Raw genomic sequence first — 16,617 nt, 5'->3', positions numbered from 1 at the left:
TTTGTTCACATTCTTAAAGAACTCAGTAAGGTTTGTGAGGGCATGACCTACCCTTCACAAAACCGTTTTGACTATCCCTAATCAACTAACTCATCTCCAGATGATTATAAATCCTATCCCCTACAAGCCTTTCCAACACCTTACCCAGAATCAAAGTAAGGCTCACAGGTCTATAACTACCAGGATTGTCTCCACTCCCCTGCTTGGGGTGGCACGATAGCACAGTGGTTAGCACTGCTCCTCACAGCGCCACAGACCCGGCTTCAATTATTGCCTCAGCCAACTGTCTGTGTGGAGTTTGCACATTCTCTCCGTGTCTCTGTGGGTTTCCTCCGGGTGTTCCGGTTTCCTCCCACAGTCCAAAAAGTGCAGGTTAGGTGAATTGGCCATGCTAAATTGCCCGTAGTGTTAGGTGAAGGGGTAAATGTATATAAACATGTTTATATAAATGTCTGTAGGTTCACCCCTCTGTCTCCAACGCTCCAGGAAAAATATCTCCAGCCGATTCAGCAACAACCCTGGAAACATCTTATTAATCTTTTCTAAACCCTTTCAAGTTTCACAACATCCTTCTGACAGCAGGGAGACTAGAATTGCACAGAGTACTCCAATTGTGTTGCAACGTAGTAATCTGAGTTCCCCAGTCTTGGTGCACAGTAAGTCCTGGAATGACCAATTTGTTTAGGATCTTAGTCATATCCAGAATTCATGCACATCGACGGCGTCATTGATCTTTAAGGGCTCCTACTTTGTCTCGAGTTAGTCGTTTACTCCTATTGTATCTATATTATCTAAAATCAGTTTTGGATTGTACTCATCCTTCTTTGCCGAGGCGATTTCATGTCCCCTTTCTATATTCCTGATTTCCATCCTACAGCCCCTGTGATCCTCAGGGATTCCCTTGGTCCAGCTGGCTATACCTGACATGTGCCCCCTTTTCCTTGACCAGACCCTCAATGGACAGCCAGTGTTTCCGAATGCTGTCAGCATTAACCTGCACAAAAACAGGAACATGCTGGCGCTGATCGCTCAATTTAACTCACTATTAAAATATTCTCACTTGCCAGAATTCCCTTTCCCTGCAAATAGACTCCACAGTCACCTTTTGAAATTCCTGGCTGATACGATCAAGATTGGTGTGGCCCCATTTTATAACTTGAACCTATGGACCAGGTTTGTCCTTTTCCATCGCTGTTTTCAAACTAATAGAACTGTGGTCAGTTTGGCAAAATGCTTTCCCACTAACACCTCAGTCCCTTTCCCGACCTTGTTTCACAAAGGGAGGTCAGATTTTGCCCAATTCTGTTTTCAGGCCATTTATATATTGATTGCAAGTTTACTGGAAATCAATTACCAAATTCCTCCCTTGCAAACGCTGGAAAGTTTAAAAAAAAATCTATCATAACAGCCCTCTTATTATGATTGACATTTGAGATCTGCCGACATATTTCTTCCTCAGTTTGCCACTTGTTATTAGGGATTAGTAGGACAATCAAATCGAAGTGATGACCCATTCTTATTTCTCAGTTCCACTAACATAGCTTCACTGGGTGATCCCACAGAAATATCCTCTCTAAATACTGCTGGGATGATTCATGCAATCAGAACCCACCACCACACATCCTCTCTTGCCTCCCCTTCGATGCTTCCTGCAGTTCCTCTACATTGAAACAATGAGCCGCCAATCCTGCCCCTCCCTCAGCTGTGTTTCTGTAATAACTATAATCTCCCAGTCCCATGTTCAAATCCATGTCCTGAGTTCATCTTCCTTAGCTGTCAGGCCCCTTGCATTGAAATTAATGCAGTTTAATCATCAGTTTTCCCCCATTCCCTGCTATGTTCTTTCCTGCCTTATCTCTTGAAATGGCCCTCTTTAACTTGTGTACCAGCCTCAATCTTCTTTCTGACCCTTCAACTGTTTAAGATACATCACCCTGCCAGATTAGATTATATCCTCTCAAGCAGCTCCAGCAATTCGTCCCACAAGGATATGGGTCCCCCTCCTGCTCCCAGTTCAGGTGCCTTCCCCACCCGGTCCACATGTGCTGACACCTTCAGAGATCTTTGGATTGTCCACTCAGGTCCCTGTGTTCCTCACCACTCCGCAAGGTCCAAGCATTCATTATGTCTGTCCTTCGCTTACTCGTACCTCCCACAGGGTATGACCTCACATTGATCAGAACTAAATTCGGCTCAGATTATCATCTGATCGTCATCAGACTGTAGCCTGAGACCATCCTCCTCACTCTGAACAACATCTTCACCTTTCATGTCATCTGCAAACCGACTAATGATACCTTCTGCTTTCACATCGAAGTTATTATTCCCCAGAATAACCAGCGATCGTTCCTGCAGAGATCCCTGTGGTACACCCACTGGTGAAACAATTTCAAACATGAAAAAGATTATCCACCAATTTTGTATCCAATTTGCCAACTTGCCTTGGATCCCATGGGCTCTTTCCTTTTGATCCTTGCATTTGCAAATGTTGATTCATCCTCAGAGTGCCACATGCCCCAGTGAGGATAGACATAGAACGATAGGCCGGGGGGTGGATGTATGCCTGAGGAGCTGTTGGAGAGGGCAGGATTTTCAGTTCTTGGATCATTAGGATCTCTTCTGGGGTAGAAGTGATCTGTATGGGGGATGGGGGGTGGGGGGGGGGGATGGGTTCGACTTGAACCAGAGGGGCGCCAGTATCTCTGCGGGAAGATTTGCTTGTGTTACCCTGGAAGCTTTAAACTAGTTTGGCAGGAGGTTGGGACTCTGACTAAGAGAGGGAACATCGAAAAGTCAGGGGAAAATACATTAGCCATTGAGAGCAAGTTTCGTATTCAGGATATCCAGGGGAACAGACGAGGGAGGGAAAAGACTTCTGGTTTAAAGGGCATTTATTTCAATGCATGAGGCCTGGCTGGTAAGGCAGATGAGCTCAGAGCATGAATTAGCTCGGGGGACTGGGATATTATAGCCATAACCGAAATATGGCTGAGAGAAGGGCAGGACTGGCAGCTCAGTGTTCCACGATACAGAAGCTACAGGCGGGACAGAAGGACAAGTAAGTGAGGAGGGGGAGTTGTCCTTTTGATAAGGGAGGACATAACAACAGTGATTAGAAAGGATACTCTTAAAGAGTCAATAAATGAGGCCACATGTTTAGAACTTAGAAACAAAACAGGGGTGGTCACTCTGCTGGGACTGTATTATTGACCCCGAAATAGCCGGCAAGTACTAGAGGAGCAGATGTGTAGAGAGATTGGAGATACCTGTCGGAATAATAGAGTAGTATTGGTTGGTGACTTTAATTTTCCCAGTATTGACTGGACCACTCAGAGAGTAAAAGGCCCATACTGAGTGCAATTTGTCAATTGTGTCCAAGAATGTTTCCTAAATCAAGATTCAACTATAACGAGGCCCAACTCTACTCAGGCGGGTGCAACACTGGACTTCCCCCCAGAAAATGTGGTCGGGCAAGTGACTGAAGTATCAGTCAGAGAGCACTTTGGGTCCAGTGACCACAACTATCTTAGTTTTAGCATAATTATGGGCAAAGATCAGACAGGTCCACAGATTAAGGTGTGAACCTGGAACAGGGACAGGTTTGGGGCCATTAGGCAGAATCGAGCAGAGGTCGATTGGGTGAATTAAAAATAACACAAAACCAGGTTATAATCCAACAGGTTTTTCTCACAGTACCAGGTTTCAAAGTGCAGGTGATCATCCTAAAAGGTGAAAAGTTAAACTAAATGTGTTTGATATTACATTCCATGACACTGCAATCCTGTTGCTATAAATTCTGTGCCTTATTATTGTGCTCCACAACCACCTGATGAAGCAGCGAACCAAAACCAATCGCTCCTAAATAAACCTGCTGGACTGGAAGCTGGTGCTGTGTGATTTTTAACTTTGCCCATCCCAGTCACCACAGGCTCCTCCACATCATGCTCCCATCAACTGGGTGAGTCTGTTTGAAGGAAAAGGAATGACTGGCAAATGGGAGCCTTTTAAAAGTGCGATATTAAGAAGCCAGGTCAAATTTGTCCCTGTCAGAGTGAAGGGAAAAGCTGGCAGCTTTAGGGATTCGTGGCTTATGAGGGATATTGAAGTTCTGGTCTGGAATATGAAGATGGTATACGTTGGATTTAAGCTTTCCGAATCTACCTTACCTAGCTCACCAGACTGATTGACACAATCAATCTGTGAAGACCCTACAACCCTCTCAGGTCCCTGCAGCATTGCGATCTGTAGAACCCGCTCCAATGCCTGTGACTCATCCAAACCAGTTCCTATAAGATTCCCTATCTGTGTGACATCCAACCATCGCCAGCACCCACCCTATCAATACAAGCTCCTCCAGTCTCTCTATCTATCCACCCATCTCTATAACCTTCTCCAGCTCTTACACCCCTATCTGTGTAAACTGCACCCTCCCCTACAACCTTTCCCACTTTGACCAAACTGTAGGAGGTTACTAATGCTCCCTTATCTGTGAAACTGTCTCTAACCAAAGTTGCCCTTGTTATCTCCTGGAAAATCTGTCCGATTCCACATCCTCCATGTCTAAATAACCTGCAGAACCTAAGCGTTCCTGTATCTATAAACATCTACTGTCATTACTACCCTCCATAAGTCTGTATGTTCTTCCCATCTATACAACCGTTTTTATCTCTGTCATCTGCTCCGTTCCCTAAACAACCCCTTCCTGTGTAAACCTCCCCAACCTAACAACATCCTTATCCCTGTAAAGTACACCATCCTCCCAACGTCACCATCTCAGTGAAACCCCTGTAGGCCCTCCAGCTCTCCAAATTTCTGTAACCTCCTGAGGCTCTATGGCCTCCCCTTCCTGTGAAACCATCCCCAGTCCCCAAAAGCCTCCCAGTCTGGGTCATCTGCTCCAGCTCAGAATATCGCTGTCTTTGTAAGCTCCAACACTCCTGGTAACCCTTCCTATTTGTGTCTCTTCATTCAGATTCCATCCTCTCCAGCTTTCCGAAACCTCTTCCTGCCATCATAACCCTCCCTATTTAGAACATGGAACAGTACAGCACTGTGCAGGCCCTTCAGCCCGCGATGTTGTGTTGATATTTTACCCTACTCTAACCTGTGAAGGTTTTCTGCAGACTCCTGCAGTCTTAAACCCGGCCTATTTGGTAAATTCCTCCAGTCCCGACAACACTCAAGTGCCTACAAGTGGCTTCTTCAAGTCCCTACAATCCTCCCTAGCGCTGTGACCTCATTTATGAGCATCAATTCTCAAAATTACCGAAGCCTATTTTGGTCACTGCAATGTTGCTAATATCTGCAAAACGTGCCAGTCCTGATATCTCAATCTTTCTCCATAACATCCACCTTGTTCCAGTGCCTTTCTGGGGAACACTTCAGAGAATGGGAGATTTGTAGAGTTCGGTTTATGTACAGAGGTAAGAAGGGCTGCTGAACCTGGAGGGTGGTACTAATGTAGGAAGGGACTTGGATCCTGCAGGAGGTTAGATGGAGCGGGATTTATAGGACCTGGAGGGTGGGTCTGAGAACGTGTTGTGAAACCAGAAGGATGTTACAATTTGAACCACAGATCTTTTTTGACTGGACCATTGGACTGATCTTGATCCTAATTCTGGACATCTTTACCAGAATGGGTGAGCACAGCTTCAGGTTCCCAGGTTGGGAGATGTGAGTTCAGATGTGAATCTATTTGCCCATTCTGTCTGTGTGCCTGACACTGACCTGGTGCTGCTCTGGTAGAAAGCAATCTCCGTGCAACTGATAACCTCCCAGATCTACAGGACTGACCAGGGCTCACCTCATCAAAGACTTCGTTTGGAATTTTCTGTATTTTAATATTTTTTAAGTGGCAGTTACGTGAGATGCAGTAATCGTGGAGTTTCCATTTTGAGAGAATTAAGCTTTTATCGTTGACCCTGACCCATGCAGTGGAGTTTTGTGGATTTTCTTGTTATCTGCAAACTGTCACTCAGAGGATTGTATAAGCAGGGAATCTGAGTGCACGTGGTCTTTGCTTGGAAGAGTTTGAATTTACCAGTTAATGTCGGCTAGGACACAGTGTTCCTGGAGAATGTATAACTGTGTAAATACCACACCGACTGGTTCAGGTGTGAGTGCACTGGGCCCTGAGCACCAGGATCTGGGAACACTCATGCTGTTTGTATGTGGGGCTTGGCACCAGACTAGGTGAGAGAAGCTCCCTGAGTAAATGACAGGTACGGAGCTTGGGATCCTCCTGCTGTGTTTGACCTTGTGCCATATCGTTATCTCCCTCTCATGAGTGAGCGTGACATGTTCTCCTGTCCTGACAGTGTCCACTCCCTGTAAACCCTTCCAGCTGTTGAACATCTCCCTTCTCTCTCACTCCCTCCATCGCTTCTAACGTGGCCTTCGTCTCGTATCTCCTGCAGTCCCAACGGACCTTGCTCTTTGTCATTGCATTGCATTGCTTTGAGCTGTGTGGGAACAAACCTGGAGTAGGTCTGAACCAGTGAGAGAAAGATAACACCCCTTTCTCCACTTGTGTCAAACAGACCACTTGTTTGTGTCTCTCCCATAAGAGGAAGGAACCATCCTTTCAGCATCCACCCTGTCCATTTCCCTGAGGATCTGTACATTTTAATGAGGACAACTGTATTCCTGATGACCCTCAGTGACACAGCACCAAAATGACATGTTTACATTCCTATATTCTCTGCAACAACTTCCATTTGCTCTGTCCCTCCCTTATTCTGAAACCTTCCCCGAGCTGGACAGTGCTCCAAACCACTAATTACTGAGAAGGCACCACCCTCCCTATCTCTGGAAACTACTTACACTCCTACAATCCTCCTTGTGTGTGTGTGAACCCCTCCAGCTTCTCCAGTCCTTCCAAATTATTGCATCGCCTACAGACCTCACCATCTCTGTATCTTCCAGTTGCTACATTTCTCCATGCCTCTGCAAACTGCTCCAGCCACTCCAAATCTGCCAATCTCTGCAAATTCCTGCAGTTCCACAAAACATCCCTCTATGTGGAACTTCCACCAGAGACCACTATCCTCCATATCTCTGTAATCCCTGCTGATCCCTCTATCTCTGTTCCCAGCTTCAGTCCCGACAATGCTACATCCATGTTCAACTTCACCAAGTCCCTGTAATCCCCCTGTGGAATCACCAGCAGACCTTGTAACTCTCTCATGATCTCTGACTGCCTGCAGTAATCTTAAACGTCTGCAATTCGATAACATCTCCAGTCTCCGTGCCCCTGCCGATCATGGTGAGCTACTCCAAACCCCTCAAAATTTCCTGCCTGTGATTATCATCAAGTTGATGCAACTCTTTTCATATCTGTAGTGGAAAATGTGTTGCTGGAAAAGCGCAGCAGGTCAGGCAGCATCCAGGGAACAGGAGAATCGACGTTTCGGGCATAAGCCCTTCTTCAGGAATCCCTTTCCTGAAGAAGGGCTTATGCCCGAAACGTCGATTCTCCTGTTCCCTGGATGCTGCCTGACCTGCTGCGCTTTTCCAGCAACACATTTTCGGCTCTGATCTCCAGCATCTGCAGACCTCACTTTCTCCTCATATCTGTAGTGCCCTGCAGACTCTACAATCCTCTCCGTTTTCGTGAATTCTGCCTATCACTAGTACTGTCCCTATCTGTGTAAATGCCTCCAGTTACTAGAACCCCTTTATTGTGTAGCCTCCAACAGACCCTAAAGCCATCGCTATATGTGTAACCTCCTTCAGGTCTATATCCTCCAACTTGCTGAAACCTGTTCTCAGCATTGCAACCGCCATTATTTCTTAAAATTGTTTAGTCTCTAAATCTATCCCTATCAGTGTGATCTCCTCCACTGTGAACAACACTCCGGGTCTATGCAATGGGCGATGCGTGGTTTTATAAAAGGGGAATATTTCTAAATCTCTTGGATTCTATGTTTTGGTGTGACCATAAATGGCAGAATAGATAAGGATGGGGGAAGCTAGTAGCGGTCGAGGCATATTTGAAATTTCGGAAGCATTTTGACATGTTTCAACAAGGGCTAAAGATTAGCTCGGGAGAGAATAGGGCCCCTGAAAGGTCAATGAGTCTGTCTGTGTGGAATCTCACTGCTGATGGGTGAGATCCGAAACAAATATTTTGCGTTCGGATTTACTGTGGAGAAAGATATGGAAGCTCGGGAACTTGGGAAAATACGTAGTGATGTCAGGAACAGAGTTTACATTTGAGAACAAGAGGTATTGGATGACTTAAAATCAAAAAGGTTGATAAAACCTTGGGGACATGATCAGATGTATCTCAGCGCCTTGCGAGAAGCTAGGGAGGAAATTACAAGGCCCCTCGCAGAGATATTTGTATCATCGACAGCACGACAGACCAGTGAGACCGATGGCAGCGGTGGGTAAGTTTTTGGCAGAGATTCTGAGAGATAGGATCATCATGCATTTGGAAAGGCAATGGCGGATTAGCGATAATCAGCACGGCTTTGTGCACAGGAAAACATGTCTCACCATCGGGATTGAGTGTTTGTGGAGGTAGATAGACCAAGGCAGAGCAGTAGGTGATGTCTCCATGAACTTTAGCAAGGCCTTTGACAAGGTTCTGCCTGGCAGATTGGTTAGTAAGTTTAGATCACACATAACCAGGGAGCACTCACCAACTGGATACAAAACAGGATTGACGGTAAGAGACAGAGTGTGCTCGTAGAGGGTTACTGCTCAAACTGCAGGCCTGTAACCAACGGTGTGCCATGGGGTTCGGTGCTGGGTCACTGTTTTGCATCATTGATATAAACGGTTTGGATGATAGTACAGGAGCCATGGTTAGCACGTTTGTGAGTGAGACTGAAATTGGTGGTAACGCGGACAGTGAAGAAGGTTATCTGAGAGTTTAGAAATAGCAGGTGGAGAAATGCACAGTGTTGCATTCTGGTAAAGCAAACCAGGCTGGACTTGTACAGTTAATGTTCGGGCCCTGGGTAGTGTTGTCAATCAGAGAACTCGGGAACAGGTACACAGTTCTTTGAAAGTGGTGTCCCAGGTAGACAGGCTGGTGAAGCAGGCCTTTGGGATGGTTAGCTTCATTGTGCAGAGCATTGAGAGTAGGAGTTGGGATGTCATGGTTAGCCTGTACAAGACATTGGTGAGGCCATCATAAAGCATTGTTGATCTACCCGAACAAAGCCCTTCAGAATCTTGGACTTTGCATTCAATTTCTCTCATTTTTCTAAACGTCAATGGGTTCAACCTCAATCTACTCCACCTCATATTGGAAAATTTATCCATTCCCAGGATCAACAGAGTGACCCTTCCCTGACCTGCCTCCAATAGAAGAATATCTTTCTTTCGGGCATTCACACTGTTCACAGTATTCTGCGTGTGGTCTGACTGATATCTTGTATAGTTTTAGCAAGACCTTCCTAATTTTAGACTCCATTCCCTTTGTAATGAATGGCAGCATTTGATTTGCCTTCTCTATTACCTGCTGACACAGTAAGCTAACTTTTTCAGATTTGATAAACAAGAAATCGCATAACGCTTTCTGCTGTCAGTCTGAAACCAAATAGTATTTGCCTGACACTAAGTCAGGAGTATGCTGAAATACGTTGGAATGATATGTTAATAAACAGTAATTGGACCCTTAGAAACACATTTTATAAAAGAAAATAAGTTTTTGAACCTGTTGAATTTTAATTATTGGTGTGAATATAAATGGCAGTACAGATAATGATGTAGGAAGGGCGTGTTATTACGGGATATACGTTCTATTTGAATTTTCAGAAGCCTTTACATCAGGTCACGTATGTGTGGAACCAGGGGAGATGGGTTAGATCTTCAACAAAAGAAATCTTGTCAGTATTCACTGTGGAGAAAGACATGGAAGCTCGGGAGCTTAGGGAAATAAATAGTGATGTCTTGGAAAGAATCCTCACCAGAGAAGATAAAGTGCTGGAATCTTAAAACAAATAAAGGTAGATCAATCCTCAGTAGCTCATTAGGAAGCTAGGGAAGAGATTGCAGTGTCCCTTACAGAGATATTTATATTATCAACAGACACAGTGAGATGTTGGAAGACTGGAGGGCGGCTTATGCTGTTCCATCGCTTAAGGACTGTAGGGAAAAGCCAGGAGAAATGCACAGTGTTGCATTCTGGTAAAGCAAACCAGGCTGGACTTGTACAGTTAATGTTCGGGCCCTGGGTAGTGTTGTCAATCAGAGAACTCGGGAACAGGTACACAGTTCTTTGAAAGTGGTGTCCCAGGTAGACAGGCTGGTGAAGCAGGCCTTTGGGATGGTTAGCTTCATTGTGCAGAGCATTGAGAGTAGGAGTTGGGATGTCATGGTTAGCCTGTACAAGACATTGGTGAGGCCATCATAAAGCATTGTTGATCTACCCGAACAAAGCCCTTCAGAATCTTGGACTTTGCATTCAATTTCTCTCATTTTTCTAAACGTCAATGGGTTCAACCTCAATCTACTCCACCTCATATTGGAAAATTTATCCATTCCAGGATCAACAGAGTGACCCTTCCCTGACCTGCCTCCAATAGAAGAATATCTTTCTTTCGGGCATTCACACTGTTCACAGTATTCTGCGTATGGTCTGACTGATATCTTGTATAGTTTTAGCAAGACCTTCCTAGTTTTAGACTCCATTCCCTTTGTAATGAATGGCAGCATTTGATTTGCCTTCTCTATTACCTGCTGACACAGTAAGCTAACTTTTTCAGATTTGATAAACAAGAAATCCCATAACGCTTTCTGCTGTCAGTCTGAAACCAAATAGTATTTGCCTGACACTAAATCAGGAGTATGCTGAAATACGTTGGAATGATATGTTAATAAACAGTAATTGGACCCTTAGAAACACATTTTATAAACGAAAATAAGTTTTTGAACCTATTGAATTTTAATTATTGGTGTGAATATAAATGGCAGTATAGATAATGATGTAGGAAGGGCGTGTTATTACGGGATATACGTTCTATTTGAATTTTCAGAAGCCTTTACATCAGGTCACGTATGTGTGGAACCAGGGGAGATGGGTTAGATCTTAAACAAAAGAAATCTTGTCAGTATTCACTGTGGAGAAAGACATGGAAGCTCGGGAGCTTAGGGAAATAAATAGTGATGTCTTGGAAAGAATCCTCACCAGAGAAGATAAAGTGCTGGAATCTTAAAACAAATAAAGGTAGATCAATCCTCAGTAGCTCATTAGGAAGCTAGGGAAGAGATTGCAGTGTCCCTTACAGAGATATTTATATTATCAACAGACACAGTGAGATGTTGGAAGACTGGAGGGCGGCTTATGCTGTTCCATCGCTTAAGGACTGTAGGGAAAAGCCAGGAAATTACAGCCCAGTGAGCCCTGTGATGGGGAAGTTGTTGGAGGAGATTCTGAGAGAAAGGAGCTGCGTATATTTTGAAAGGCTTATTACAGATAGTCAGCATGGCTTTGTGAGTGGATAACCGTGTTTCACAAACCAGATTAACTCTTCGAGGGGATGGCAGAGCAGTGAACATTGTCCACATGGACTTTAGTGAAGCATTTAACACGTTTCTTTTAGATTAGATTAGATTTCTTTACAGTGTGGAAACAGGCCCTTCGGCCCAACAAGTCCACACCGACCCGCCGAAGCGTAACCCACCCATACCCCTACATTTACCCCTTACCTAACACTACGGGCAATTTAGCATGGCCAATTCACCTGACCTGCACATCTTTGGACTGTGGGAGGAAACCGGAGCACCCGGAGGAAACCCACGCAGAACGGGGAGAACGTGCAAATTCCACACAGTCAGTCGCATGAGACGGGAATTGAACCCGGGTCTCTGGCGCTGCGAGGCAGCAGTGCTAACCACTGTGCCACCGTGCCGCCCACACCGTTTCGAAGGGATGTAGAACATCTAGTCAAGAGGAAGAAGGAAGCTTACTTAAGGTTGAGGAAGAAAGAATAAGACACGGCTTTTAAGAAGCAGCAAGGTGGTTCAGTGGTTAGCACTGCTGCCTCATAACACCAGGCACCCGATTTTGATTCCAGCCCCTGGTGACTGTCTGTGTGGAGTTTGCACATTCTCCCCGTGTCTGCATGGGTTTCCTCCAGGTGCTCCAGTTTCCACCCACAATCCAATGGTGTGAATGTTAGATGAATCAGTAATGCTATATTACCATAGTGTTCAGGGATGTGTAGGTTTGGCGCATTAGTCGGGGCAAATGTAGAGTGATAGGGTAGAGAATTGTTCTGGTGGGATACCCTTCAGAGGGTCGGTATGGGTTTGTTGGGCCAAATGGCCTGTTTCCACACTCTGGGGACTCTTGAAGGTTGCCAGAAAGGAACTGAAGAATGGACTTAATACAGCAAGAAGGGGGGCATGGAAAAGCTTTGTTGGGAAGGATTAAGGAAAACCGTAAGGCATTCTGCACTTCTGTGAGGAACAAGAGGATGGCCAGAGTGAGGTTAGGGTCGGTCAGGGATAAAAGAGGTAATTTGTGCCTGGAGCTGGAGGCGGTAGGGGAGGTCCTTAATGAATACTATGACTCAGGATTCACTCCTGAGAGGCGCATTGTCATTGATGAGGACAGCGTGAAAAGGACTAATATATGTGAACAGGCTGATGTTAAGAAGGAGGATGTGCTGAGAATTTTGTACAACATAATGTCAGATACATCTCTTGTACCAGACAGGACATACCCAAAGTTATACACGAAGCGAGGGAAGAGATTGTTGCACTTTTTGCGTAGCCTTTGCACACTCACGGTCTAGTGGAGTCCAGAAGATTGGAGGGGGCAAATGTTATTCTCCTATCCGATAAAGAGAATAGGGTTAATCGTGGGAATTACAGACCAGTTAGTCATATGTCTGTGGTGTGCAGATTATTAGAGATGACTCTGTGAGACAGGATTTATAATTCCTTGGAAAACCTATAGCTTGATTAGAGATAGTAAGCCTGGCTTTGTAAGGCCAGGTCATACCTCAAATCTCATTGAATCCTTTGAGAATGTGACAAAACATGTTTATAGCTTATTCAGAAAGTGTGGAAGCATGGGATAAAGGGAAACCTGGCTGTCTGGATACAGAACCCCTGGCTCATGAAAGGCAGAAGGTGATGACGGATGGAAAGCCCTTAGCCTGTTGTGCAGGAATTACTTGAATGTGGGATTGGAAGAGTGAGTTAGTAACTTTGTCAATGTCATGAAGGTTGGTGGAGTGGTGAATAGTGTGGAGGGCTGTTGTAGGTTGCAACGGGACATTGATATGGTGTCGAGCTGGGCTGAGAAGTGGCAGATGGAGTTCAATCTGGAAAAATGTGAAGTGATCGAATGCAGATTAGTGTCCAAGGCAGGATATTTAGCAGTGTGGATGAACCGAGAGACTTTGGGGTAGACGTCCAGAGAGCCCTCAGAGTTGCCACGCAAGTTTATAGGGTTGTGAAAGCGGAAGATGTTGAGTTGGCTTGCATTAGCTGTGGGATTGAGTTTTAAAGCGGTGAGGTCATGCTGCAGCTCTATAGAGCCCTCATTAGACCCCACTTGGGATATTGTGTTCAGTGCTGGTCCCTTCATTACAGGAAGGATGTGGAAGCTTTAGAGAGGGGAAAGAGGGGATTTACCAGGATGCTGCCTGTACTGGAGATCATGTCGTATGAAGAAAGGTTAAGGTAGCTACGGCGTTTTTTCATTGGAGTGAAGAAGGGTGAGGCGCGACTTGGCAGAGGTGAACAAGATGGTGAGAGGCACAGAGAGAGTGAGTAGTCAGAGAATTTTTTTCCTGTGGCAGAAATGGCTATTAGGGGTGTAATTTTAAGGCGACTGGAGGATGGTTAAGGGGAGATTTCAGAGGTAGGTTCTTTGAACAGAGAGTGATGGTGGGTGCAATGCACTGCCAGCTGTGGTAGTAAAATTAGATACATTAGGGACATTTAGTTGACTCTTCGATAGGCACATGGATGATAGTAAAATGAAGAGTATGTAGGTTAGTTTGATCTTCCAGTCATAGAGTCATAGAGATGTACAGCATGGAAATGGACCCTTCGGTCCAACCCGACCATGCCGACCAGATATCCCAACCTAATCTAGTCCCACCTTCCAGCGTCCAGCCCAAATCCCTCCAAACCCTATCTGTTCAGACACCCATCCAAATGCCTCTTAAATGTTGTAATTGTACCAGCCTCCACCACATCCTCTGGCAGCTCATTCCAGACACGTACCACCCTCTACGTGAATCAGTTGCTCTTTAGGTCTCTTTTATATCTTTCCCCTCTCACCCTAAACGTATGCCCTCTAGTTCTGGACTCCCCGACCCCAAGGAAAAGAATTTGTCTATTTACCCTATCCATGCCCCTCATAATTTTGTAAACCTCTATAAGGTCACCCCTCAGCCTCCAATGCTGCAGGGAAAACAGCCCCAGCCTGTTCAGTCTCCCTCTAGATCAGATTCTCCAACCCTGGCAACATCCTTGTAAATCTTTTCTGAACCCTTCCAAGTTTCACAACATCTTTCCGATAGGAAGGCAACCAGAATTGCACGCAATATTTCAACAGTGGCCTAACCAATGTCCAGTACAGCCGCAACATGACCTCCCAACTCCTGTACTCAATACTCTGACCAATAAGGGAAAGCATACCAAACGTCTTCTTCACTATCCTATCTACCTGCGACTCTACTTTCAAGGAACTATGAACCTGCTTTCCGAAGTCTCTTTGTTCAGCAATACTCCCTAGGACATTACCATTAAGTGTATAAGTCCTGCTAAGATTTGCTTTCCCAAAATGCAGCACCTCGCATTTATCTGAATTAAACTCCATCTGCCACTTCTCAGCCCATTGGTCCATCTGGTCCAGATCCTGTTGTAATCTGAGGTAACCATCTTCGCTGTCCAATACACTGCCAATTTTGGTGTCATCTGCAAACATACGAACTGTACCTCTTATGCTCGCATTGAAATCATTTATGTAAATGACAAAAAGTAGAGGGCCCTGCACTGATCCGTATGGCATTCCATTGGTCACAGGCCTCCAGTCTGAAAAACAACCCTCCACCACCACCCTCTGTCTTCTACCTTTGAGCCAGTTCTGTATCCAAATGGCTACTTCTCCCTGTATTCCATGCGATCTAACCTTGCTATTCAGTCTCCCATGGGGAACCTTGTCGAACGCATTACGGAAGTCCATATGAATCACATCTACTGCTCTGCCCTCGTCAATCTTCTTTGTTACTTCTTCAAATAACTCAATCAAATTTGAGAGACATGAGTTCCCACACACAAAGCCATGTTTATTATTCCGAATCAGTGTTTGCCTTTCCAAAGGCATGTACATCCTGTCCCTCAGGATTCCCTCCAACAACTTTCCCACCACCGAGGTCAGGCTCACCGGTCTATAGTTCCCTGGCTTGTCTTTGCCGCCCTTCTTAAACGGTGGCACCACGTTTGCCAACCTCCAGTCTTCCGGCACCTCACCTGTGACTATCGATGGTACAAATATCTCAGCAAGAGGCCCAGCAATCACTTCTCGAGCTTCCAATAGAGTTCTCGGGTACACCTGATCAGGTCCTGGGGATTTATCCACCTTTAAGTGTTTCAAGACATCCAGCACTTCCTCCTCTGTAATCTGGACATTTTGCAAGAAGTCACCATCTATTTCCCTACAGTCTGTATCTTCCATATCCTTTCCCACAGTGAATACTGATGCAAAATATTCAATTAGTATTTCCCCCATTTTCTATGGCTCCACACAAAGGCCGCCTTGCTGACCTTTGAGCGGTCCTATTCTCTCCCTAGTTACCCTTTTGTCCTTAATATATTTGTAAAACCCCTTTGGATTCTTCTTAATTCTATTTACCAAAGCTATCTCATGTTCCTGTTTTGCCCTCCTGATTTCCCTCTTAAGTATACTCCTACTTTCTTTATACTCTAAGGATTCACTCGATCTGTCCTGTCTGTACCTGACATATGCTTCCTTCTTTTTCTGAACCAAACCCTCAATTTCTTTAGTCAGCCAGCATTCCCTATACCTACCAGCCTTCCCTTTCACCCTGACAGGAATATATTTTCTCTGGATTCTTGTTATCTCACTTCTGAAAGCTTCCCATTTTCCAACCATCCCTTTACTTGTGAACATTTGCCTCCATCAGCTTTTGAAAGTTCTTGCTGAATACTGTCAAAATTGGCCTTTCTCCAATTTAGAACTTCAACTTTTAGAGCTGGTCTATCTTTTTCCATCACGATTTTAAAACGAATAGAATTCTGATCGCTGGTCGCAAAGTGCTCCCCCACTGACAGCTCAGTCACCTGCCTTGCATTATTTCCCAAGAGTAGGTAAAGTTTTTCCACTTCTCTAGTAGGTGCATCCACATACTGAGTCAGAAAGTTGTCTTGTACACACTTAAGAAATTCATCTCCGTCTAAACCTTTAACATTATGGCAGTCCCAGTCGATGTTTGGAAAGTTAAAATCCCCGATCATAACTACCCTATTATTCTTACAGATAGCTGAGATCTCCTTACAAGTTTGTTTCTCAATTTCCCTCTGACTATTGGGGGTCTATAATACAATTCTAATAAGGTGATCATCCCTTTCTTATTTCTCAGTTCCACCCAACTATCTTCCCTGGATGTATTTCCGAGAATA

The sequence above is a fragment of the Chiloscyllium plagiosum genome, unplaced genomic scaffold (assembly GCF_037043375.1).
Source record: "Chiloscyllium plagiosum isolate Xiang-an unplaced genomic scaffold, Cpla_swu_hap1 HiC_scaffold_36, whole genome shotgun sequence".
Taxonomy (NCBI): Eukaryota; Metazoa; Chordata; class Chondrichthyes; order Orectolobiformes; family Hemiscylliidae; genus Chiloscyllium; species Chiloscyllium plagiosum.
Note: the sequence above shows the minus strand (reverse complement) of the source record.